Here is a 26,582-nt window from a genome sequence, read left to right as displayed (position 1 = left end):
ATATCCATAGAGTTTGTAAACACCAACAATCCTCAACCTATGGAAGTAACAAAAACAACATGGACCTCTAGCGGAACTGCAAAACTAATCCTGGCAGAACTACATGTTTTCAAAAAATGGGGTATTGAGATACTTCCATTTCAAAACCCAGCATACCCGGCACCACTAATAATTACTGATGGCACAGGTCAACAAGTGGATAATATACCACCAACCAGTATCCTCAAGGGCGCCCGTGGGAGATCTCGCCAAAGGAGCATTGACGACTACAGGCACAAACAGGAATTAACATCTCAACCACGGGCTCCAACACACCAGGCTCGGAAAATGGAAACAATATCACATACCATAAAAAGACACACAGAGCTGGATTGACCAGATCAACAAGTTGGAACAACAGGCCTTAAAGTCTGTTCATGGAATATAAACGGCCTAGCTGCAAAAATAACTGACCCAGACTTCCTAAATTACATCAAGGCCCACGACATAATACTACTGCAGGAAACTTGGCTCACGACCCCGATACAAATTGAGGGATACACGAGCTTTTCCATACTGGCAATAAGATCCGGAAGATTTGGTCACAGCTCTGGGGGGCTGGCCACTTACGTGTCAACAACCCGTATATCATCAGTAACAACGATGGATATAAACTCAAATACATTTATAACAGTCAAAACTCCAATTTACATTGAGGATAAAGAAACTGAGGTGATCTGGATAAACTCATACATTCATCCTAAACGCAAAATAAAAGATGCCACTGAGTTAGTGAAACATGTGACAGAAATTTATATGGCGCCAGAGAATCCTCTGATCATTTTGACTGGGGATTTTAACCAACATCTTATAGGCTCGGCTCAGGGATATGAGGTAGTGCTGCAAACAGGCCTTTATAATATCCCTAAACAACACGTTCCACAGCAGAAGAAGAAGAACCTGTGCAACAACCACCTGCTAGATGATCTGGAACACTTAAACCTGCATGCACTAAACAGCAGATTCTCAGATGACATTCCACCTGTAGCCTCATATTACTCCTCAACAACCAGTTCTATCTTGGACTACACCTTTGTAAATCTTGCACTTTTTGAACACATCGGTGGGTTCAGAATGGGGGATAAAGGAGACAGTGACCATCGCCCACAAGAATTCTACATAACCTGCATAGCCTCAAAAACAATCACGCCAGAAGCAACCCAGGAGATTATTCATACCTCTAACCTACGGAGGATTAATTGCACAACAACAAATATAGCTACTAAAGCTGACGCTGCAATTCAACTTTTCAATAAACTAGCTGAAAGCCCAGGAAATCAAATAGAAACCTGGGAAAAATTAACCGACACACTCATAAGTCAATTAGCAAAAAACAACAACAACAACCGGGAGCTACAGTCCATACGAAATAAGAACAGCATCTCGAAAAAAACCCGAGTAGAGATAAAGTCTCTTAAAAAAACAATGAATGCAGCCCTGTGCAACCTAAGACATTCATCGTGGAATACTCTTCTTCGAACAAACTTAAAAGAGCAAAGGGCAAAATTGAAGAAACTTAAATGGCACATCAAAAGAGACTCTGAGAATAACCACTGGGCAAAATTACTATGCGACATAAAATGCAACAACAGTAGTCGCTTCTGGAAAACAGTCAACGGAATCATCCGTCCATATCACACTGGAATTGGGTCAAACATAACAGAATCAACATGGATAAACTACCTGTCAAGCCATTTTAACAACCCCACTGAAATACCTTGCAATTATCTGACAAGCTCTTTTACACCGCAAGTACATATCAGCCAGACCTCAACCTACCCGAGCAACCAAGAACTTGGAGACAACGAAAACAGCCAACTAGGTGTCGCCAGCCATCACCCCCGGTAATAATAAGGAAACAAATTGTAAAAGGAAGGAGAGAAGGAGCACCAGGTCCGAATGGCATTCCTCCGACATTCTACAAAGCTAAGCCTGATGCCTGGGAGGATATTTTTCATTCTTTATTCACGGACATCGGGCGGTTGGAAATAATACCAGAACTTTGGAAAGGGTCAATCATAGCACCAATCCATAAAAAAGGGGACAAGGCTGATCCTAACAACTATCGCCTAATAGCTTTGATTGACAATGAGGCAAAATACTTTTCAGGCACAATACTTGAAGAACATTCAAGCTGGGCAGAGGCTAGTCTTACTATACCATGGAATCAGACTGGGTTCCGTAAATCAACAAGTACCACCACCAACATCCTTACAATATCCCTAATAATCGATGCAGCCAAAATCTCCAAGCAACCATTACACCTGTGCTACATCGACTTTAGTGCTGCATTCGACAGCGTGGATAGAGGCAGACTGTGGAGCAAACTGGATCAATGGGGTGCACCAGCACCTACGGTAAATATGCTGAAGCTTTTACACACAAATACCTGGGTGCAGGTGAAACTAGGCGATGGTAGTCACATCTCCAAGAAAATTTACACCTCAAAAGGCTTGAAACAGGGTTGTGTGCTTGCACCAACCCTGTTTAATCTATATCTGGCTGATCTGCCAAAAGAACTTAATGCCTGTAACTCTCATTCCCTGCGGTTAGGTGCGATTGCACTGTCCAACCTAATGTACGCAGACGACGTAGTCCTGCTTAGCCACACACACGTCGGAATACAGAACCTCCTGACGGTAATGCAGAACTACGCCGAAGAGAACAATCTAAGGATAAACCTGCAAAAAACACGGACGATGACAATCCAAAACAACAAAAGGATACGCCAGAGAAATTGGTTCTTCGGTAATAGAAAAATTGACGCGGTAGACGAGTATAGATACTTAGGAGTAATAATAGACAAAGGAGGCTTGTTTAAATCTCAGATGAAGGAGGAAAGAAGAAAGGGCTTGTTAATGGCCATAACTCTGAAAAATCTTGCGCACAAACTCACGGCGCCGCTCCTGACCCCCTTACTAAGGGTAGCCCAGATGAAACTTCTTCCCACAATTGCATACAGTAGTGAAGGAATGCGGGGCAGAGACGCTAAGCAATTAGACAACCTTCAGGTTAAAGCCTATAAACAAATGTTTTGTCTTCCAAACTACATCTCTCCAGCCCAGGTTAGGTTGGAGTTCGGGCTCCTGCGACAAGATCTTGCCAGACAAGGTGCATATATCATCTGTTGGTTTAAGATCAAAAGCTCTCAGTCCCACATGCTTAACAGTTTGCTGTGGCAAGAACTGCAACACAGAGATACGTCCCAAGCCAGAGCTTACCTCCAGTCAGCCTTGGAATACACTAAACTACAGGAACTCTGGGACGCCCAAATTGGATACTACGCTTTTAAAAAACTAGCCTGGAAGGTCATTAAACAAGCGTCACTGATTGAAGACAAGGCAACCTTTTCTAATAGAGCCCACGCCTGGATGACTCTGAATACATATAAGTCTCTGACCCCACAAACATACTTCAATCAGGGGTACTCTAAAGCAGTAAAAATGAGTTTTATGAGGTTCAGACTGGGAGTTCTGCCTTGTGCCCAACATCTTCCGCCATGGCAACGGCGGATAGGTCAAGACTCCTGTAGCCTGTGCAAAGCTAAGCAAGGTGACATTTTACATTTAATCTGCCTATGCAAAAACATGGCTCAAGACCGGCAGAAACTCCTAAAAAACCTATTTAACATAATGGGTATTCGAACAAGGAGACAAGCGGTACTAGCATGTTTTAATCCAGAAAACACTCAGTTAAATTGCCGCCTAGCAAAATTTTTAACGCTTGCTGAACAAAAACAGCAACAAAAACTTGGTAACTGACCAAAAAATCATCAACGTTTCTCCATACTCTGAAGGAGATACGGATCCGTCTCAGTCAGACCTTAAGGACTCATCCTCAGTCACAAGAAAGCCCCTTTGAACGAACAATGAACTTGCCTGCTCACCCCTCTGTTGTTGCACACAAATGCTCTTTTAAACTTAAATTTTTGCACATAATTTACATTATCTATAATCAAATTGCAAACGTGTATGTTTTAACATTAAGTTATTAGCACGACGGCACTTCAGAACTAATTTCAGGTAATAGCCTAAATTTATTGACATATTGGCTATTTGTACAAGGAAACGGCTCAAAACTTAATGAAAAAAGTACCTGTTTTATAATACTTTTTTAACTGATTTTATTGGTATTATGCACTGTTAACACATGTTATATTGTTATGGTTTTTATTAACTAAACAATAAAATTTATTCTATTCTATTCTATTCTGTTCACAAAATGCGTTTAGCATGAAGTCCAGTACACTTCCCTGGAGACGTCAAGGTGATCTCTAAAACATACAGTATAATTAAAGGCCTTAACTATTTCAAAAAAAGAACAAAAAATCATGATGCACTAAATTTCCCAAATATAGCACTGCTCCTGCCATTTTCTCAAATCTGAGAATCTGTGGTGGGGCTATCACAGTTACCGCTTAACTAAGCTAGGATTAACACTAAAGAAACTCTAGCACTCCAACAATGGTTGTTTTGAACAGGTATCTAAAATCCAGGATTTTCACACACTCCAAAAACACATGGTGGTATTATTGCCATGATGGTCATGAACATTCTTTTATGACCGCTAGCATGTCACCGTGAGTAAGGAGAAAGCGCAATGTGCATACATTAAAATTGCTATTAGCTGTCAATCTACCAACCAATGATGAAGTTTACAAAGGCCCATCAATAAGACCATATTGTTTAATTTATTTTGGCTACTCCTAGTGAGGGACATGATCTCGAGAAACCTCAGGAGACCTCCAGGAGCAGTTTCTGCAGAATTGCTAGATCCCTGTGGTTGGCTATACTATGCTCACAGGAGAGCAGAAGACTGTTAGTTCCATATGGAAACAAGATGGCCATCATCGCACAAGGGTACACATATATCACACTGATTGTCTTGCACATTATTTGTAGAGCAGATGGATTACATTTCTCTGATTTTATATCCATTGTCGTTCTCTCATCCTTAGAAGTCTGATGAGATTAGTAAGAGAGAAAACAACATACAACCTTGTGCGCTATGTATATTGGTTAGAGAGAGTAGATAAATGTGCTGATACACACTGTAACACTGTCCTACGAATATGAGCTTTCATTTTATTCTGGTTTGCACTTTCTTTTGTCCTACTAGACCTGCCTATGCCTTCTTTTGTCCTACACGTTTTGCCCATGCCACACCTGATTATCTTATAGAGCTCAAGGAACAAATTATGGATGGAATGCTGAACAATGCAAACATTCACCTCCAGTCACAGAGATCTGGGTTTAATCCATTGTTCTTTTGCTCACCATACCACCCCAGCTTGGACCCAGCCATATGCAAATCAGTCTTGACTCTGTTCCTCATGGGAACAGTCCAGCCCGAACTGTCCAGCCAGGTCCTCCCTGGACTGGAAACAAGCAACCTATGACAGGTTTCTATCCTATAATGCTCTCCACTTCATTTGTCCATAAATAGCTGACAAAAGTGGGCCGTGGTAAAATTTGTGGAAACTCAAATACACAAACTTTATGGGTGTGGAGAAACCTCCTTGAGATTCCTCTTCTTTTTGGACAGATGTCCCTGCAATTAGATGAGAACATTTTCATAAAAAGATACCTGCTGAATACCTTTTATTTGAGTGATGCCTGTCAGTCTACTACTGATTTTACGTACCTTCAAAACCAAGGAGGAACATATTTAAAGTCAGAAAGATTAAGAAAGAGCACAATAGAAATTTGGAATATTTGAAAATGGTTTTTGTAGATAAATTGGGGGCATATTATCAAGACAGCCGATAAAATTATGTGAAGGACATCTAACCTGAGCTTCAATTGGAATTCCATAGGGCATATTATCAAACCCATTATCGCCGTTTTAGCGGCAGTTTTCTGCCGCTAAAGCGGCAATAATTTTATCGCCTGGCTTGATAATATGCCCCTTAGTGTCTTATCTGGGGCTGCTTAAGACTGCCCTGATTCAAAAGAGAGCCAGATTGGTGAAAAGAGGAGAGAAGTAAGATTTTTTTTTATTGCTTTGATTAATTAAAACCATGTGCAATAAACAGGTATAAAATTCTTTATTGTATGATTACCAAAAATCGCTTACAAATATGGTGCATGATATGTCATAAAACATACATCTGATTATTAAAAGATCTATAAAATTGTAAAAACATGTGTGTCCCATGTAAAGTTTTAGGAACATCTGGGGGTGCAGCAGAAAAGTAATACTGGAACCTCCTGAGGCTCAGCCGGGAGTAGTCTTTAGCGCTCGTTTTTCACCTTTTAAACTCGTCTAGAATTGATTTTAAAACACTCACCTAGCTTGCAGGCACCCGATTTTATTGGTGCAGGCACCCCCCACAACAGCGGAATCGCGCTGAAAAGGGAGAATCCCTGACTAACTTCCGCCGCCATCACCCACGCCCAGCTACGGGACACGGCCACTTGAGGCCACGCCCATTGCAACAATTACAAATAGCGCGCTGAATACTAGCGTCGCACATAATACTGGAACCTCCTGAGGCTCAGCCGGGAGTAGTCTTTAGCGCTCGTTTTGCACCTTTTAAACTTGTCTAGAATTGATTTTAAAACACTCACCTAGCTTGCAGGCACCCGATTTCATTGGTGCAGGCACCCCCCACAACAGCGGAATCGCGCTGAAAAGGGAGAATCCCTGACTAACTTCCGCCGCCATCACCCACGCCCAGCTACGGGACACGCCCACTTGAGGCCACGCCCATCACAACAACTACAAATAGCGCACTGAATACTAGCGTCGCACATAATACTGGAACCTCCTGAGGCTCAGCCGGGAGTAGTCTTTAGCGCTCGTTTTTCACCTTTTAAACTTGTCTAGAATTGATTTTAAAACACTCACCTAGCTTGCAGGCACCAGATTTCATTGGTGCAGGCACCTCCCACAACAGCGGAATCGTGCTGAAAAGGGAGAATCCCTGACTAACTTCCGCCGCCATCACCCACGCCCAGCCACGGGACACGCCCACTTGAGGCCACGCCCATCGCAACAACTACAAATAGCGCGCTGAATACTAGCGTCGCACATAATACTGGAATCTCCTGAGGCTCAGCCGGGAGTAGTCTTTAGCGCTCGTTTTTCACCTTTTAAACTTGTCTAGAATTGATTTTAAAACACTCACCTAGCTTGCAGGCACCCGATTTCATTGCTGCAGGCACGCCCCACAACAGCGGAATCGCGCTGAAAAGGGAGAATCTCTGACTAACTTCCGCCGCCATCACCCACGCCCAGCCACGGGACACGCCCACTTGAGGCCACGCCCATCACACTCTTCCTTTGCCCTATAAACATGTGTATCTACCGGAAGCGCAGCGGACGAGCGCAGCGGGCGCGACGAATGCGCGCCGACGGCGTGCTTAAGGCAAGCTCGTCCGAGGTCGTCCGTGCCGAGTCCGGGCCCAGGGCCATACGCCCTACACCTCAGCTACAAGAGTCCAGGTATTACAGTGCTGAAACCCTCGACACTCTTAGACCCTCTGCTACAAACTGCCTACTGCATCGCTATCATGTTGAAAGCATTCCACAAACCTGTCCACATTGTAAATTATCCCTCAAACCTAAGCTGGCCAAAGAACCGACACACGACTACCGTATGTTTATGCTACATTGCAGATCCCTGCCGAAACACAGAGCGGAAATTGCCCTTCTCTTAGAAGAACGAATGCCGGACATAGTTTTCCTGACGGAAAAATGGCTCACCACAGACTCTGACCCTGCCCTGGTAACCGCCCTCCCTCCAGGCTTCCAAATTACTCGGCAGGACCGACCTGAGGGGAGAGGAGGAGGTCTAGCAATCATTTATAAAGAACAGTTTCATTGCCGAGTTACTGCTGAAACCATTCCTGATTGTGAGAGCCTTGCCTTCATTCTCGAACTTTCCCCCAATAACTGCTTCTCAGGAACACTTATCTATCGTCCCCCAGGCCCTCTTAAGCAATTCCACAATCTTCTCCCTTCGATTGTGGCGAAACGCGTTAGTACCACTTCTAATTTCACTCTGCTAGGTGATCTCAATCTTCATTTTGATTCTGCACTAGACCATACAGTCACTACGCTCGTGGACGACTTAGCTGCTCTAGAATTAACCCAACATGTCAAAACCCCAACTCACGTTAAGGGCCACCTGTTGGACCCAGTGTTCAGCAACTGTGCTGACCTGGTAGCCGGCCTACCAATTCCGCTCCCATGGACGGACCACTTACTGGTCCCCTTCACCTGGACCACACTTAAGCCCCCACCAACTGGACCCACTATAAGATTCACCAGAGCCTGGTCTCGTCTTTCAGTCGACGAATGGTCCATCAAGCTCGCCAGCAACCAACCCCTCTATAATGAGGACCCTGGTCTAGCCAACCAGGCTTACGAAGACTGGATCACACAAACTCTTGAAGACACCCTCCCTAAAAGTAAAACCTCGCTGAAACGCTCCCACAAAACTGCCCCCTGGTACACGGAGGCTCTCAGGGAAAAGAAACGCCACTGCCGGAAAACCGAAAGACGTTGGCGTCTAGACTATTCTCCAGGAAATAAAAGTCGCTATCGAGAGTCAATCAATGACTACAAAGCAGAAGTCAAAGCTGCTCAGGCTATATACTTCTCAAACAGAATCATCCTAGCAAAATCAAAACCAAAAGAAATTTTTCAAATTGTGAAAAAACTTACCAAACCCCCACCTAGCCTGTATGAAACAAAATCCACTACTCACTGCAATAACGTAGCTGACTTTTTCCACCAAAAAGTTAGCAAAATCTACTCATCCTTCCTCCCCATACTTACCACTCCTTCAGTCCAGACCAATACTATTATGGCAACCCCCCCCCACTTCAGCCTTCACCTACTCTGGACCACTTCCCCCTTCAGGACCTTGCAACCCTTGAGTCCGTGGCTCGGAAAGTAAAATCGGGTTCCCCTGACGATCCAGCCCCGCCAGACATTATAATGTCAGCATCCCAGATCACGCTGCCAAACTTTAGGGACGTCCTGAATGTATCTATCACCTCCAGCACTGTCCCTCCTGTCTGGAAACGGGCCATGGTCCGAGCATTGTTAAAGAAACCCAATCTGGACCCCTTAGATTTCAGCAACAACCGGCCCATCTCTCTGCTCCCATGGGTGAGTAAAATCCTGGAAAGATATATTAATCTCCAACTGGTGAACTTCTTAGAAGACCACCAACTGTTAGACCCTACCCAAACGGGCTTCAGACCTAAACACGGAACCGAGTCTGCCCTCCTTATGGTCACTGAGGAATCCAGAAAAATCCTGGATCAAGGAGGATCAGTGGCAGTGATCCTCCTTGACCTCAGCGCGGCATTCAACACGGTCAGCCATGACACCTTGCTGTACCATTTGTCTAGTGTCGGAATCAAGGACCAAGCCTGGCTTTGGTTCAAATCCTTCCTGGAGGACAGATCCTTTTGAGTATTCGATGGTGAGTCTGTATCCAATAGTAGACCACTAAAGTGTGGACTCCCTCAGGGATCCTCTTTAAGCCCCGCACTTTTCAACATCTATATGAGGCCATTGGCTGAGGTCGTCCGTCCATTTGGGGTCAAGATTATTTCTTACGCGGATGACACCCAGCTGGTGGTCTCATTGGCGCAGGAGGCCAACACGCCAATATCAGGCGGACTTGGAGAGTGCCTAGAGGAAGTAAAGAACTGGATGTCCTCATCATCCCTCAAACTAAATGGGGACAAAACGGAGCTGATGCTCCTGGGCCCCTCCAACCCCAGCTTCTTCAACTCCTTGTGGCCCCCCTGTCTAGGCACCCCTCCAGCACCCAAGGGCAACATCAAGAGCCTTGGGGTGTGGCTGGACAGTACCCTCTCTTTCAACACTCAGGCCACAAAACTTTCAGCCACCTGTTTCGACCTCCTCAGGACGTTAAAGAAAATCTTCCCCCTTCTACCCATCTTCTACCCATGGAGGCAAAGCAGGTAGCTATCCAGGGTCTAATACAGTCTCGCCTAGACTTTAACAACGTGCTCTATCTTGGCGCTCCAGATTACACCTTACGCAGACTCCAGACAGTGCAGAACTGCGTGGCTCGCTCACTGCTTGAGCTTCCTCGCAGGCACTCAGTGAGAGCCGGTCTGCTCAGCCTTCATTGGCTGCCAGTGCGTCAGAGAATCCTCTTCAAGGCCATGTGCATTGCCCATCAGGCCTTCTGGGACACAGGTCCTGTGATTACTCGTGACTTAGTCACCCATTACCAACCCAACAAAAACCTTCGTTCAAGCCAGACTTTTATGGCGAAGGTCCCTAGAATTAAAAAAACTAGGACTGGCGGCAGGGCGTTCTCCTACAATGCCTCCAAGACCTGGAACACTCTTCCCCTACATCTTAGAGCCAACCCCAACCTTTCCTCATTCCGTAAGCAGTTAAAGACTTTCCTATTTAACTCTTCCCACTAACTCTCTTCTAATCACTCTACGAGGTTTCCTTTGTTATTTTCTAGTGCTTGGATGCCCCTGGGCAGCAATTCGCGCTCTATAAATTTACCTTCAATTCAATTCAATTCAATTCAAAAGCGAAGAAGAGTCACCAGGCAAAACTGAAAGTCATAGGTGCTTGAGCGTGCGATAAGGTGACATACAGGCATGCGTGTGATTATTGTATGGGTAGGAAGTCAAGTGGGATAGATAGAGAAACAGTACTCCTCGCAAAATAAACTGTACAATGTGAAAAAAAACAAAAACGTGGTCCAGGTAAACGGTATGTAGAATCATATAGTGCCAGTGTAGTTGCCACTGTAGATGATCGGTGGCTCATGTTCTGTTTACTTTCTTCATCAATTCTTGCGTTGTTTGTAGAGTCCTTCCAGCTGCTGCATAGAACTTTCCAATTCGTGCGAGGTCCTTCGGCACTGTGGTGGTGAAGATGAACTCTAGAGCCTCCTTGCATGCTCTTACACCGTTTGGAAGGAACAAAGTTCTTAGATATAGTCGCCTCGGACCCAGCAAAGCTGGGCAACAACAGATGATATGCTCTGCTGATTCTATGTGATATTGGTACAAGCAACATCCACTGATTCTTGACGGTGTGCTTTTTCAGTGGGCCCTGTAGTCCTGTATTGGTAATGTTAGGAGCCTAGTTCTCAGAACATTCTGAATGTCTTGCCTTCCCAATCCTGCCTTCAGATATGGTTGACATGAAGTAGCTTTGTGTGACTAGACAAGACCCTCTGCGCCAGGGATATGTCTAATCAGTTCAAGATCCTGTATCCTTGAAGTGTTCTTGCCCTGCTTCTTTAACAAGCTTTTTAGGCTGGCCAATGTTAAGGGTGTGTCCGTTAAAAGGTCTGCTGGCAGGCCCAATGTCTTGTCAGCCATCAAGAGATACCTTGCCCATCGGCTAGTATTATCAGTAAAAACTTTTTGTAATGCGTCCCTGATAGTGCCAGGTCCTGCCTTGATCACGCGATAATTGAATTTGACTATGTCTTTTTTACATTCAATGTCCATTGCTGGAATATTGAACTTCAGGCGGATCAGTGTGCGCCTTGTTGAGTATGGAGAATTAAAAACCTTTCTAAAAGCCATGGTGTGCAGGCACTCCAATTTATCGGTAAGCAAGCCAGGCAATAAACATGGAACATATTTTTGCAACTAATTCAAAGTTAACTTTGTGGCGTTGCTCTTTTGGGCCAGAAACTATCCTATGACATCACGATTCTGCCATCGATTGCATTTGGTTTAATTGAAAGGATGTTTCTTTACCCTTGTGTTGAGACATCATTTATTGTCATTCGCTCCCAACTTAGCAATTAGCCTATATAATTTTCTTGCTCTTTAGATTTGTGGCTTCAGATTTCATAGCAGGCTTACCATTAACAGACATTTATTTTAATATTTATTCAATAATTGGCAAGAATGATGCCTATTGATTCCGGCCATTGTCAGAGTAAGTTCTTCCAGCTCCCTAGCCACCACTGTAGAAGAAGCGATATCAGTACAAATATTTTTTTCAGACAGAATACAAACCAATGCTTAACTCTAACCAGACGTACTTGCAAACAAATATTGAGGAAACAAGCGGGTGAACCTAAACCAGTTCTTTACATCTATTGTATCATACCATCTACCTCACATAATATAGTGTCATTTGCTCCCCAAAATTCAACTCAATAGAGCAGTTGAGGCTTCATATTTTCTTCATTGAAACCATCCATTCCTTCTTAAAGATGGCTAGTTGGCATCAGGTCTTTCAAGGTAATATTAGCCATAACAAAATGATCTAACAAAGAGCCCTTAGTATTCATTAGCATGCCTAAATAATTCTAAGCCAAAAAATTGAAACACATTTTCATCTATTTTTCACCAAAACTTGGATTACGCTCTCCCAATAACATGACTCTGGCCTTGGCGCAGTTGATAGCCAATTCATGGTTTACAACATTTTGCAAAAGGCATTTACCTGTTTTGGAAAATTAATATGACTGTGTCATATGTTCATGTAGTGAAGTATACATACATTTAGAGATTAATGTTGGAAATGCTCCCTCAACCCCCAAAGGCATCAATATATCACTCAAGAATTAGTTAAAAATATTGGGGACATGCCACACACCTGCTTTAATCCAATAGCAGTGTGAATTTTAGGAGGTATGCCAATATCAACGTCATCAGCTTCGCCCCAGGACTCAGGATGAAATATAGTTATTGGGGCTGATTCACCAAATAGAATAGTACTACAGGATTACTACAGGAGGACACATTTTACATACTCTTACACGCCTTTGTGAATAAGCCCTAAAATGTCCAACTTCCTATTTCCAAAAGTGCAAACAGGTCACAGTTGTTTAATTTTGTGCTAACTGTATAGGGATATTCCCTGAAAATTCCCTTTTATTTCCATTGTAGATGTTTAGGGCCAATTCACAAAGGCATTTAAGTGTACTAAAAAAAAGAGTACTACAGGGCTTCTACTTGCTGTACTCCAAAATGCCTTAGTGATTGGCTTATCAAACACGTGCAAAAGTTGGCTAGGAGGATGAGAGAGATCTGGGGGGCAGGGAAGGAGAAGGCAGTGGAGGTTTGGCATGCTGCTCCGGTGCAGGTGAGTCACGTTGCAATTTGCTCCCTTGTTGCTCTTGATTTTGCACTACTAACTTCATGGAAAATTGTGTGCAATTGTGTACCTCTATATTAGAGACAACACGCTATCTGAAAAGCATTCAGATGGAAGAAATGTAGGCCACAATATAAACGTTGTAAGTGGTGGTTTCAAACAATATTTTGACACCGGTTAATCTAAAATCCATACACTATAATTCTTTTGTAAAATTATACAGAATATTAGTTGGTCAGATTTATAACAAGATAGTCAACAAACTGTAATAGGAAAATAATACCAAAGAGAAGAATTTTACTCATCGGGTAAAAACCTCCAGATCAAAATCTCAGTTCATAGGATCCTTAATGGTTTACTCATGAGTCCCTTGGTTTTCCTACCTGAAAGTCACAGTGCGCCCAGTGAAGTTCATTGTGAGATGAATAACCCGGAGTGGAGTTTGAGGAGTTGTAGTATGCGGAACTCTGTGAAGTGCAAAAAAACCTCTGCCACACTACGCGGAGCTCCTCAAGCGGCGGACTACAATAGAAAAATGTTGTTCGCGTTGATTGCACAGTGCCATTGTGCGCATTGTGCAATCATTGCAATCATTGCGAACAGCACCATGCACAGCGCAAGCGCTCCCTGCTTTCCTTTTCTGCCGCTCGAGTAGATTTTTACTCGAGCATCAGCTTTGTCAAAGCGAACAGGCAGTTTCTCAATGCGAGCTGCTGCGAGCATACGCGGCCACTCGCAATGAGAAACCTGACCCCTCCACGTTGAGAAATTTTGCTGGGATGTTGATTTTCCCCTCTCGCGCTCGCCAACTTGATGTTGACGATCGCAAAGGAGGAAAAGTCTTGCCGGGAGGTTGATTTTCCTCGCGAGCGCAGTGGAGTTCACTGCCCAGGGTTAGAGATGAGACAGGGAACGAACTATAAAAAAATCTTAAGATGGAAACAAAAATCCACATTTCCAGACTTGGGCAGATGCCAGTTTATATTGCTGGTCTACCTGCTCAACTGTTGGTAAAATGTAGAATCTCCCACTTTAACAGCAACCAAAGACTTCACTCTTCTAGATATCCTAATCAATGAAGCTATACATAATGGAAATCGTCTCTAAAGAGGGAGCTGAAGGTGAATACTTTAGCTAATGGGAAATCTGCAAAAGTAAGAAGGTTACAAAGGGTAAAAATTATAGACACAAGAAAAAATAAATTTCCAGAAGTCCTTCTTTAGGCAATAATGATATCAAATTAGGCCATTACTTTGATTATGTTTCATCCATGTACTTCAATATCCTCCAGATTGGTTAACACTTTTGAGCAATTTTAATGGAAACATTTCTATTCGCTATGAAGAAGCCTTTAAAGATAAGGACCTGGACAGACCTTAATCAAAATCACCAATTTTCTGGCAAGCAGACACAAAGGATATCCTTTTCTTATGGAAATCAAGAACATAAAGATGGGTAAATGTAAATGGGTGTTTTGAAGAATATTCCCCTGCTTAACCTACTAGATACAGTACTGTTAGTTCTTCAATATAGATCATATGGTGTCCAGTCATGAATTGTTTATCCTCCTATCTGAAGGCCAGGTAATAAAAAATACATTCAGAAATACTCTATTTTGTCAGCTCTGCTAAAATGACCATCAGTAAAGACAAATACTTGGTACTCACATGAATATTCAGTATAACTCCCCACAGGTGGAAAGGCCATTTTGAATTATATAACCAATCTTTCTGCAGAGCAGGGCCGGCTTTACGTCGGTGCGACCGGTGCCACCGCATCGGGTGCTGGCTTCCTGGGGGCGCCGTGTTTGAAAGTTTATTAAGCTTTTGAAGCACCTGCTGCAGCCTTTCTTTCCGCCGGCAATTACCAGGCCTCACATAAATGTCAAGATAACTCGTGTGATTAATTATCTTCCTGGAGAGAGATCAGTGTTTTGTAAAGTTGAGGTTTTGACTTAAGTGAAGTTAGTGCAGAGGGTTAACCTCTTCAATGCCCATGACGAGCTGGTCTCGTCATGGGCCGCGGTTGCGCTGTGCCCATGACGAGACCAGCTCGTCATAAACCCCGCCCGCTAATACAACGGCCGGCACAGGGAGGGGAAAGGGGCGGGCACTGAAGGGGTTAATATGCCTGCTGCAAACAACGTGTACCAAGTAGATTACAGAGTGCATATGATCTAAACAGATCAGCAGATTACTGCTTTCAAAAGAGACATCCTTTTGTTACTTGCAATTTATAACTTAAAAGTCCTAATATAGAATAGTGAGCTATTAACTTTCATCCCAGAACTGCATACACACTGCAAAGTATACATTATTAGAACATTGATTAATGTTGCAAAAAGGGTTAATTTGGCTAGAAATCGATTCTTATTATTAAAGAAAACTCCCAACTATGCTGTTTCTTTTCCGACTCTGCGTTTGTGCTTCTCCACACCAAGCACTCTTAAACTATACTGCCTACCAGTATGGATGACATGTGACTCCTACACTTCAATCCTTTGGCTTATGTAACATTTCCTATACACTGATTTACATACGTATGATTGATTGTCTCTGTGTAATGTGTGTGTGATGCAAAGTGCTCGGACACCCTACACTGGTATGAGTGGTGCTATATAACTAATTCAATGCATCTGAGAGAGTGTGGTTATGGAGACTTGTTCACTGTTAAAGGATGCTAGTGAGAGAATCCGTGGTGGAGGTGGTCATTGGGGGGGCACCAACAAACATTGTCGCACAGGGCGCCACCAGCACTAAAGCCGGCCCTGCTGCAGAGTACTTGCTGCTGGCCGTCTATGAAGCTATTCGGCTGGCCATAGAGAAGAACTTCTTTCAGACCTTTCAGCATTGGCGAAAATTTGTAGCACCTGCAGCATTTTGTCACAGAAATTCAACTCAAGATAATACGGACAAAAATACAAAAGGCTCATGAGATAAATTGGACCACATTATAGCCAGGGATTTGAATCATAAGATGTGAAAAAACGTTTGTATCCATGTCCACTTAGGGCCATAAAAAAGTAGCAAAGGAGACACTGAAACAAAACCAGATTAACACAGAATCAATTACAAACTGATTTACTATGGCATGATTTATCTAAAGCTGCATATGAGGGAAACACAAGACATTTCCGGCAAATTATAGCAAAGCAATGTCATTCTGGAACAAAACCTTCAACTATTGTCATGCTTCAGGAAGAAGGAATATTTTATCTTGCCGATTTAAATAAATCTAATCTAGGACAAACAAGGTAATATCTTGCTGGATTGGCCTTATATCAAAATAATACCGAAGCAGAAATGTATTTTCTTTCAGGGAAGCAGATTGAAACATATATTTTCTCCTCAAAACAGGCCAGAGTGATGGGCTCCGATCAGATACCTGTAGTGGTACTGAAGTCCAATCCTAAGGGATGAGGTACAGTTTTCGCATAGGGTTTTTGTATTGCTATAAAACAGATACGATATCTGTATCATGGGATAGTGGTAGAATTCTTCCCCTGCATACACATTTTCAAGAGACAAAACTCAACATTACAGGCATAATATTATATGTGACGTGATTGGCAAGATGTTTGCAAAGAGCATTCATAAAAACCTTTTAGAATTGGCTAAAGCTGAGAATATTACACCTTGCGAACGATCAGTTTTTAAGACTAAAGATACAATTGATAACATAGCAGTCCTCCATTCAAATCTTGATAAACATTTAAAACAGAAGAACCAACCAATTCATCCACTTTTTATAGGATTTTCACAGCGTTTGCCCATGGGGATCTTCCTTTACTTTGTGAAAAACTGCCACGTTTGGGCATTTCTCTTGAAACTCTAAGCTGCTCAGCACTCATCAACATAGTGTAAAGTGCTTAAGGCACAAATAGAGGCCTTTCTTATGTAATTAGGACTGAAAGCGGTTAACGCGTGGCTGTATTTTAGCCCCTTACATTATTCTTTGAATTTAAGTGACTTGCCAAATCACTTTCACTTGATTCATAATTTCGACTCAGAATTTCAAAGTTTTATGTGACGCTCCGTTTTATATGCATCTGACTTGATTTCATCAGATTTAACTCTTGATAACTTATAGGGCAAACGTAAACTTAATATATGATCACACTGTTAAAAGGTTTTTTTAAGGTTAACATGCCCTAAAGTAAAATAGTGGTATTTGATATATATAAGAATAAATGTTCATATTGCTAGAAATTGGGGGATGAAATAATGAAACATGAGATAATTATTCCTATTTGGCAAGCATTGTTTACCAAGTTCTTCATGCTAAACCCCATACTGTCCATTTAATCTCGAAGGCCATAAGCCGTAGCGAAGCAATCAATTTATTCTATGAAGCTCCCTAGAAAAGGCACTTTAACCAACCCTATAATAACATAGATATATAGTGAAATGTCTTCCCAGTTTATCATATGAAATAGAACATTAAAGACCTACTTGCAGATATAAAACTGCTTTCCATCAAAATTTGAAAGGAGAACTAATTACTTTCAAACTTCCCTTCAACTACCTATTAGACTAGAAATGTAGTCAGCTGAAACTTAACTTAAAAAGTCTGTTTGGATTAACCAGCCTTAGAGTGGATAAATTGCTTTGCATTTCCCTGAAAAATGATAATGTAATTGCAAATTGCGCAATTATGGAAAACATTGCATCATATCTATTATTGGCCAATGAACATAACATTAGAAAACGTATATTTATGGTAAAGGCTAACGTGTTTGGAGAAGAGTATTATGTGGTGATGCTGGTTAGGCTTCACCATGCAATATTCTCAAATTTCCCCAAAGATAGTCCTTGGATTCACAATGATAAATTCTTAGCTCAGTTCTGGTAGAGTACCAACATGGATGATAAGTAATTAACACGACTCAGAAGAAATCCAACACCAATTTGTACAAATCGACCATGTTTTATATACTTTTAGACACAAAAACAAAGTTATTCAGATAAGTATAACCAGAATTATGGACTTCAGATGCAATATAAAATCTGTGCAAAACAGTACTGCAAAACTTTATCGTTGCAGTCAGTGGGAAAAAGCACTAGTAACAATCAGTCACTTGCAGGTAGAGTTGCGTGGAACCCAAGGAGGGTAAAGGTGATGCCGGTCTCAGGACCAAGCCATGGCAGTCAGTTTGATTTTACCTGGCTCGAGAAGCCGAGTGCAGAGTTGTCGTGGCTGTCCTTGATGCTGAAGCGGGAACTGCAGGTGAGCTGGTTTTATTGCTTATATAGTGTTGGTGGGGAACCAGGTGCAAATAGTCAACAACAAAGCCATTGCTGACATCGGATGAAGGTTTTCTTGAGGTGCAGCATCAAGCAAAGGCGGTGTTTGCTAGACTGGCAACCAACAAGAATTGTCAGCAGTAAGGTAAGTAGAAAGTTATTTCAACATCCGGAAGTCAGGGGGAAACAGTAGCTGTCTAAACTATATGTAGGCCAGGACTATGTTCCCATAATGCACTGGACCATCTACTTTTGGGTGGTCCCTCAGAGGCGCCGATGGCCCGAAATTGTTTGGTTCAGGTACGTTGGTTTTTCCTGTGGTGTGCAGGGGACTTGCGCCACTAGTCCAGTGGAGCCTGTAGTTGCCTTTGACTCTCAAAGGGGTCCCTCTGTCTGGGGGAACCAAGTTTTAGAGCAGTAGTTGTATGGGGGAAAGCTCGATATCTAGAAGAAGGAAGAAAACATGTGCATAATACCAATTGCTATCGCCCACTGACGTATGATCCAACAGTAGTAATTCAAGAGGAAATTTTACAAGTCCCGCAATAAGGATTTGCTGAGGAATACTTAGGCCCTAAAGAGTTTGAATATTTAAAAAAAACATCTCCAAAAATTCCAGTAATATATTTTTTGACAAAAATCAACAAGAATGAGCAAACATCTCCTGGCCAGACGATCCTATCTGGCTGAGATTCATTGTTAGAACCGATATCTCAATATGTTGATTTTTTTAAACCATTCCTCAAGGAAGTCCCCTCAAATCTAAGGGATATATTGAATTTCATTACCAAAGTAGAAGGACATTAGGTGTGGTTTCCTTACACACAGAGTTCCCACAGGACCAACGTTTTGGAAGCAATGGAAAATTTTTGGGAAAAAAGACCACGTCCCCATAGAGTTCCAGCACAGTTCATAAAGTTTAAAATTGGCATCACTGGCATTGAAACTTAATTATTTCAAATTTGAAGATGATTTGTATATGCAGATACAAGGGACCACCATGGGTTGTACCTTTGTGCCAGAAATGGCGATACTCTTCATGGTGATGTCTGAGGAGAAGTTCATCTACAATAATAACCCTTTCTCCACCCACATTTCACAATGGCTATGTTAAATTGATGATATATGGTGTATGCCGGGCTCTAGGGAGTTAAATGATTTGTGTGGCCTGGCTCACTTGACCCAATGGATCAAATCACCTACCCATCAAGGGGGGCATTTGATTGATTTGATCTGCTCCAATTTTGATATTTTAACTCCTGACCCGCTACTGATCTCATGGTCTGACCATTATCTGCTTCATTTCTCATGGTTTATCGGTAATTTCTCGCCTAGTGCCCGTCCTGTTAATAACTCACAGTCTTGCAGGATCGACATTCCGGCTCTTGCAAATACGTTGGCTTGGTCGGAACCTTCACCTACCAGCATCCTGGAGACTGAATGTGCCGATTTTTCCTCATGGATTGCTCGTGGCGTGGAAACAGTGTCTAAAGCTCACCACGTTCGCAGACCTAGGGCCATTCCACCCAAACCTTGGTACTCGCCCTCGCTTAGAGCTCCTAAACTGTCTTGTAAGGCATTGGAGCGCATATGGCGCCGGGCCTACTGTCCTTCTGCCAAGGCTACTCTGCGTAAGGCCCAACATGACTATTACGCAGCTATTAGCGCAGCTAAGAGCAGTTTCTTTGTTGCCCGTATAGCCAAAGCCAAAAACAACAGCAAAGAGATCTTCTCGATCGTCAGAAGTTTCTTATCTCCTGCCGCGGAACAAACTCCCCTTCCAGCCTCCTTAGAGCGTTGTGAGGAACTGTCGTCTTTCTTTATCGATAAAATCCAAGTGATTCAGGACTGCCTTGGTCAGGATTCTTCTTCTCCGACTGATTCCTCTTCCCTGACTCTCCCGACCTTTCCTGTCTGTTCCTCTTCCTTCTCCATGTTCGCGTATCTTGAGGAATGTGACACCTTGGCTATCTTAAAACCTCTCAAATCAGGGTCTCCTCCTGACCCCGCTCCGGCCAGAGTGTTTGCTAGTATTGCTGAGGTGATCTCTCTGAAGGTCAACAGAATTATAAATCTTTCCCTGCAGACTTCTACGGTTCCCAGTAGCTGGAAGCAGGCTAAACTTCTTCCTCTCCTGAAAAAACCCTCCCTCAACCCTTCTATTCCGACTAGCTATTGTCCTATTTCTCTTCTCCCTGCCATGGCTAAAATTTGTGAGAAGGTTGTTTTTCGGCAACTGGAAGCCTTCGTGGAATCCTCCGGCCTATTACACCCTGCACAGTCTGGTTTTAGGTCTGCCTACAGTACCGAGACTGCGCTGGTGGAGGTGGCCGAAGCTATTCGGGGGTGCCTTGATGCGGGCGGCAGAGCAGCTTTAGTGCTACTCGATCTCTCTGCCGCCTTCGATACGGTTCCTCATCAGCTCCTTCTTTCTCGCCTGGCTAACATTGGTTTCGGTGGCCATGTGTGGAACTGGCTAAAATCTTTCTTAGAGGACTGGTCCCAGCAGGTGTGGATGCCGCCTTTCTCCTCGAGGGTGAGGAAGGTGTCTACGGGCGTCCCGCAGGGATCCACCTTGAGTCCCCTGCTCTTCAATATCTATCTTACACCTTTGATTTTTTTGGCAGAGGAACTTGGTGCAAAAATAATGGCCTATGCGGATGATACACAACTCCTTTTTACATGGAAGGATTCAGATGTGTCTACTGCGTCTGCCCAGAACTGCCTTTCAGCAGTTTTTAAGTGGCTGGCCGCTGTGCATCTAAAATGTAATGAGGACAAGTCTGAAGTTCTCCTGTACGGACAGTTCCCCTCTGATTTTAGATCATCTTTATGGCCTTCTAATCTGCCCCGCCCTCACTCTGAGGGCTCTCCTGCAAAAATCTTGGGATTTGGTTCACGGAGGACTTACGGTTTACTTATCAAATTAATAAACTGGTCAGTCAGTGTTTTGGCACTCTCAAGGTATTGAGAAGATTTCTCCCGTTCCTGCCTCAGTCAGCCAAGGAAGCCGTGATTCGTGCCCTTATTCTTTCTCGGCTTGACTACGCTAACGCTCTGTATTTGGGTACCCCTAGATACCTAATTAACAAACTACAGACCATTCAGAATGCCGCTGCTAGACTCCTGTTTAACATCTCAGGTCGATCTAACGTCAAAAAACACCTTTGTGACTTACACTGGCTGCCAGTCCTCCAAAGAGTGCAATTCAAATCCCTGATTTTGGCCCACCGTGCCTTGCACAATACGGGTCCTCTTTACATTCAAAAGCAGTTTGCCTTCTATACTCCTAATAGACCACTGCGATCCGCCACCTTACGTCAGGTGACGGTTTCCCGCTTCCATAGGGTTCGTCTGGGCGGCCAATCTTTTTCAGTTAAAACAGCCATTGCCTGGAATGCCTTACCTTTGAAGCTTCGCGCTATTCAAGATCTTAGGCTTTTTAAAAAGCAATTGAAAACCTATCTATTCTTAGGGGCACTCTAATGGTCTCTCCTCAAGGTTCTGCTTGCAGCATTCGCGCCAGGACACTTTTTAAGTATTAGTGCGCGCTATAAGTATTATATAACATAACATATAACATATGTAACAGAAGTGAGGACCAGTTAAGTATATTTTCTGATTGTGGGTCAACAACAGATGTCCAGATATAAAAGTCAGCTTTTCAAAAAACAGATCCATGATGACATATGTGGACGTTGAAGTTAAGATCGAAGACAACATGTTGATGACACCTTACACAAAAACCTACAGATATGAAAAGGCTTTGCAATACAAAAGGCATCCTCCACTGAATTTACAAGATCATTTGCCTTAAGGGTAATCTCTAGGAATTAAAAGAAATTGCACTAAGAAAAAAGTTTACTTTCTCCATGTGGTAACTTTACTTAATAAATTCAAAGAAAGAGGTTATCCACTAAAACTTCTCAAACATTCAATGAAAAGGGTCTGGTTCATGCCCAGAGAGACTTTGCTTACAAAGAAAAACAGAAAGTCAATGATAAAACTAGTATGCATGTCAACATTCTGTCCTCAATTTCAAAAATATCATTAGAGAGAATTGGCATTTGATCGAGAATTCAGAATGTAGCTTTGAGGTTCCGTTGTTCGCACTGAAGAAAACTGCCAGTAGAGGCACACATTTAGTTTGAGCAAATTTTAACAAATCTGACAAAAAAAGAGATATGGTTTCCCAATGGAATCACAAACCAATTGAAGGACATCATAAATGGGGGAACTGCATTACTTGTGTCCAAACAATTGAAGGCTCGATGTTTACTAAAGATAAAATCCAGCCTATTCCAGTTTTGGGTCTCTGGTGCCGATGTGATGCCGCGACCTACACCGAGGCCAGGGCATCTCTTGTGAAGTGCACGACACCCCACCTGGTCTGCACTGCAGATCCATCACCTTTTGACGCCTTTTGATGCCTGTAGTTATGAGCATTCCTGACACCAGCAGTCGCACCGACTCCGTCATCGCCAGCACCTGCATCCTGCTATCGTACCGCAGATAACCACAGAGGATGAATTCACAAACTCACTGACTTCGCATTGTCACCGGAACAGACGCCTCACCACCGATCCAACTAACGTCCCCTGTCCTTGATTCAACACATTGCCTCCTTGTGGATATGATGCCTCACCTCCCCGTGGCAGCCAGGGAGCTGACTTCACCTTAGGAACCCACGCCTCACCTCCACAATGCCGTGCATCTTCATAGACTTTGTTTCCAAGGTACTGTTTGGTGGTCCATGTGACTCAATTTACTTTGGATTTGTTGCTGGCACAATGTCCTAATAGCCTTAGGTGGAGATATTTGATTTCTACAACCTTTATTTTTGCAATAACTGTTCTAAAGTCATATTTTACTACATGTATGTTGGATTTTGGTTGTTTTGGTTTTGTTGAGTTTAGATAAAGATACTTCAATTTTCAACACTGGTGTGTTGTCCATTTGTAGTGTTATCACTGTATTTTTTTAGTACAAATACCTTACACATTGCCTTTGGAATAAGCCTGCCTGCGCATGCCAAGCAACCCATTGGGTGAGCAGGGGTTGTGAAGAGTGTGTATCTCCCTTACCCTGACTAGAAGCAAAGGTCCCGACTTAAATAAAGCTACATACCTCTGCCCACAAGAGAACCCCATTTCTAACACCAATGTTACCAGGTTTTAATTAGTGAGCACATGCACTTTAGCAGTGGTTAGCTTTGGTAAAGTGCCAAGAGTTCTAAAGCCAGCAAAAATGAGATCAGCAACAATAGTGGAGGTAAAGGCAAAACGCTTACGGAAAGACCACCTTATGTCTGACAGGTCTAACACATAAGTCCTGGTGAGGCCTGATAGCAGAGCCATGCCATAGAACAGACTTTGACCTCAACCACCACTGTGAGCAGCCTTTGGTTGTGCAGAGCAAGTCAATATCGGCTAAGGGTCAGAGCATGGTCTTCAGCCAGGTCATTTGGGCGATCACAATACATAGGGATGACCATTTTGGTAAGGCCCTTTGCTAAACGATAACTATGCAAGATAAAATGCTGGACAGAGTGGATTATGTCCACACTAGAGCTTGATGCAGGGGCTGCTCGAAAGCCAGACCCCACACTCAAATCCCAGAAGGCGGCCATATGCAGTAGTTTGTGGGCACCTTGCCAAGCCATAGGCCCTGCTCATTTGAGGTTGAAGTCAATGGCTGGTACTTAGCAAGGCCTTCTAATTAAAACTTAATGCACATTGAAAAAGGCATGTATGATGTGGTAAGGCCACATAGTGCTTGTGTTTATGCACCTGCCAAAATCCAGGGTCTGCATCCAAAATCAAGAGCACAGGTTTGAGTACAGCGGCACAGTGAACACTTTCTGTGAACAGCTGACTTCCATGCACAGTAGCTTATCCTCATCAAGGCTTTTGTGTCTTTAATACCTGCAGTGCCCAGAAGACATTTATGTTAGGGGTGGGTGGAATTTGCTTAGTTGCCCTACGCAAATTATTGCAAAATTGCTCTAAATCTCCACGAGCACGCGGAACTTTCGCGAAGATGCGGAGATTGCTTTTACCGCCTGTTTGCAATGTGTTTTTGCGTGCTCACGGGGGAAATATATCGCTAACTTGCCCATGCGGCCGCTAATGGTCGCAGCCATCTTGCTCGTGATGCTTATTTCCTGTTCCTGGTCGAATGATGTGTTCGCGATCGCAAACTCTCGTGGGATAGTGCAACCGGCTATCAACAATCCAACATCTCGTGGCGCACGCGAACGGATAGGAAAACTTGTCAGCGAATGCAGTGATCCAGTAAGTCGCTACCGTGCGCGCGAGAATGCATTTTTTAAGCGCGAACAAGAAAATACTTCCGCTTTCGCAGCGGATCGCGCAAGTTTCGACATCTCCCCGTTCTCCGCGGAATACGGAAATGGCAAAACATCGCAACTTCCGCGAGCGGAATGGAAATTTTCACCCAGGCCTAATTTATATCCAGTGCGCTATGTTTACATAGGTACCGACTGATAAGTTTTGCAGTCCAATGTGTTTTCATGCAGCAAACACTGCAGGTCTGGCTGGATGTTAGCATGCCGTTTGTTGTGCAGTTAAAATGGATGTTTTGTATAGTGCAACCCAAGAAAACCCATGCCTTCTTTACCTGAACCTCTTGCCCACTGCAAACAGTGATAGGCATTTAACCAGTATTCCCTGTAACATCCTCCCCAGCCTGGGAGCATACAAATGAATACACCACACATGGAGCAGTGTAATAGGCATCTTTTTTCCACAGCATATCAACACACGCTGTACTCTCATTAGGTCATAACTGTTAATAACCACACCTTAATACCTCCCAGTAAATTAAGTAATTCCTCTGTTGAGTCTGCCCAGATCCACAAGGGTCCTAGCACTACATCTCCCCCTTTGTTAAATAAAACTATAAACAGTCACATCATAGTTCTTCAATAAGTCATCGAGGCACTTGCACTAGTCTGCCGGAATGAGTGACATAAGGTAGTTGAAATGCACTCTGATTAGGAACAATTGGCACAGGATTGATGCTTGATATCGGCTATTAGTCGGGGTAGCTTCATTCATGATTGCAGGAGCTGATGACTCTCGTGTGATGGACTTTCTATAATGATGCACAGTCTCCATATGGCCTTTGCATATCACAACCCTCAGAGGACCTAAAGCAAACAGAGTGTCTGTCTTCTGGTTTGGTTTCTGCTTGACCAGGACCCTGTCTCCTTCATAGAAGACTGTTCCCAGAGCTCATCAACGCTGATCAGCATATGCTTTCATTTTGCACTGCCAAGAACTTTCTGTGACACAAACCTTATCAGCATTTCTAGATTAGTCACTCGTCCACTGTGTCAGTTTGGTTCTGATAGCTCTCCCAAAAAGCAACGTGGCAGGACTCTCACCAGTTGCAGAGTGAGCATTTGAAGGATAAGTACAGAGGACTTAACACAAGGCCTGAGTTAATTTGATTTCCTCCATCAATGCTCGTTGAACTACCCTTTTGAAGTTACCCATGAATAATTCCTCAACACCATTGACTTGGGATCATAGAGGTGTACTCCTCTGAGGCTTGATATTGAGTTTGAATGGAAACTCCTTGAATTATTTACAATGAATGACGGACCATTATCAGATTTGAGAAAGGCCGGGATGTCATCCAGCCGCTCAGTTACCTTTTCATGGGTTGTTGATGATAACTCCTCTACTAAAAGAAAGTGTGAATACTCCTCAATGACTACCATGAGATGATGCCCATTTCCTACGGCCTCAAAGAATTCAACTGCAACTTTTCCCCAGGCATTGCAGGAAGGTCAGCCATTATCACTGGATGCTGTGTCACTTTGGGGGAAAGGCAGTTGCAAAGATGGCAACCTTGTAGTTCCCTCTCAACTTGCTAATCTTGGAGCTTGAACCACACTCTGTCTCTTAGGGCTCTATTGGTGGCTACTAGGTCATTCATGGCCTAGTTCAAAGACGTGTTGTCCTAGGCTCTAAGGCATGCTGATTCTCAAATCTCTCACTATAACACCTTACTTGGTAAATTACATTTCATTCTGTACATTATTGAAGTTTTTTATTTCAACATTGTCAGCAAAAGGTTGTGTACTCTTCTTCCATGCCTGAGTTGATATAATGTGTGTGAGGATAAGCATGCTGTTGTCAGCAGTAGCAGAAATCTGTTCATTGGATAGAGCTACAGGTGTGCTGGACCTCA

This window comes from Triturus cristatus, chromosome 4_2 (assembly GCF_964204655.1).
Source record: "Triturus cristatus chromosome 4_2, aTriCri1.1, whole genome shotgun sequence".
NCBI lineage: Eukaryota > Metazoa > Chordata > Amphibia > Caudata > Salamandridae > Triturus > Triturus cristatus.
Note: the sequence above shows the minus strand (reverse complement) of the source record.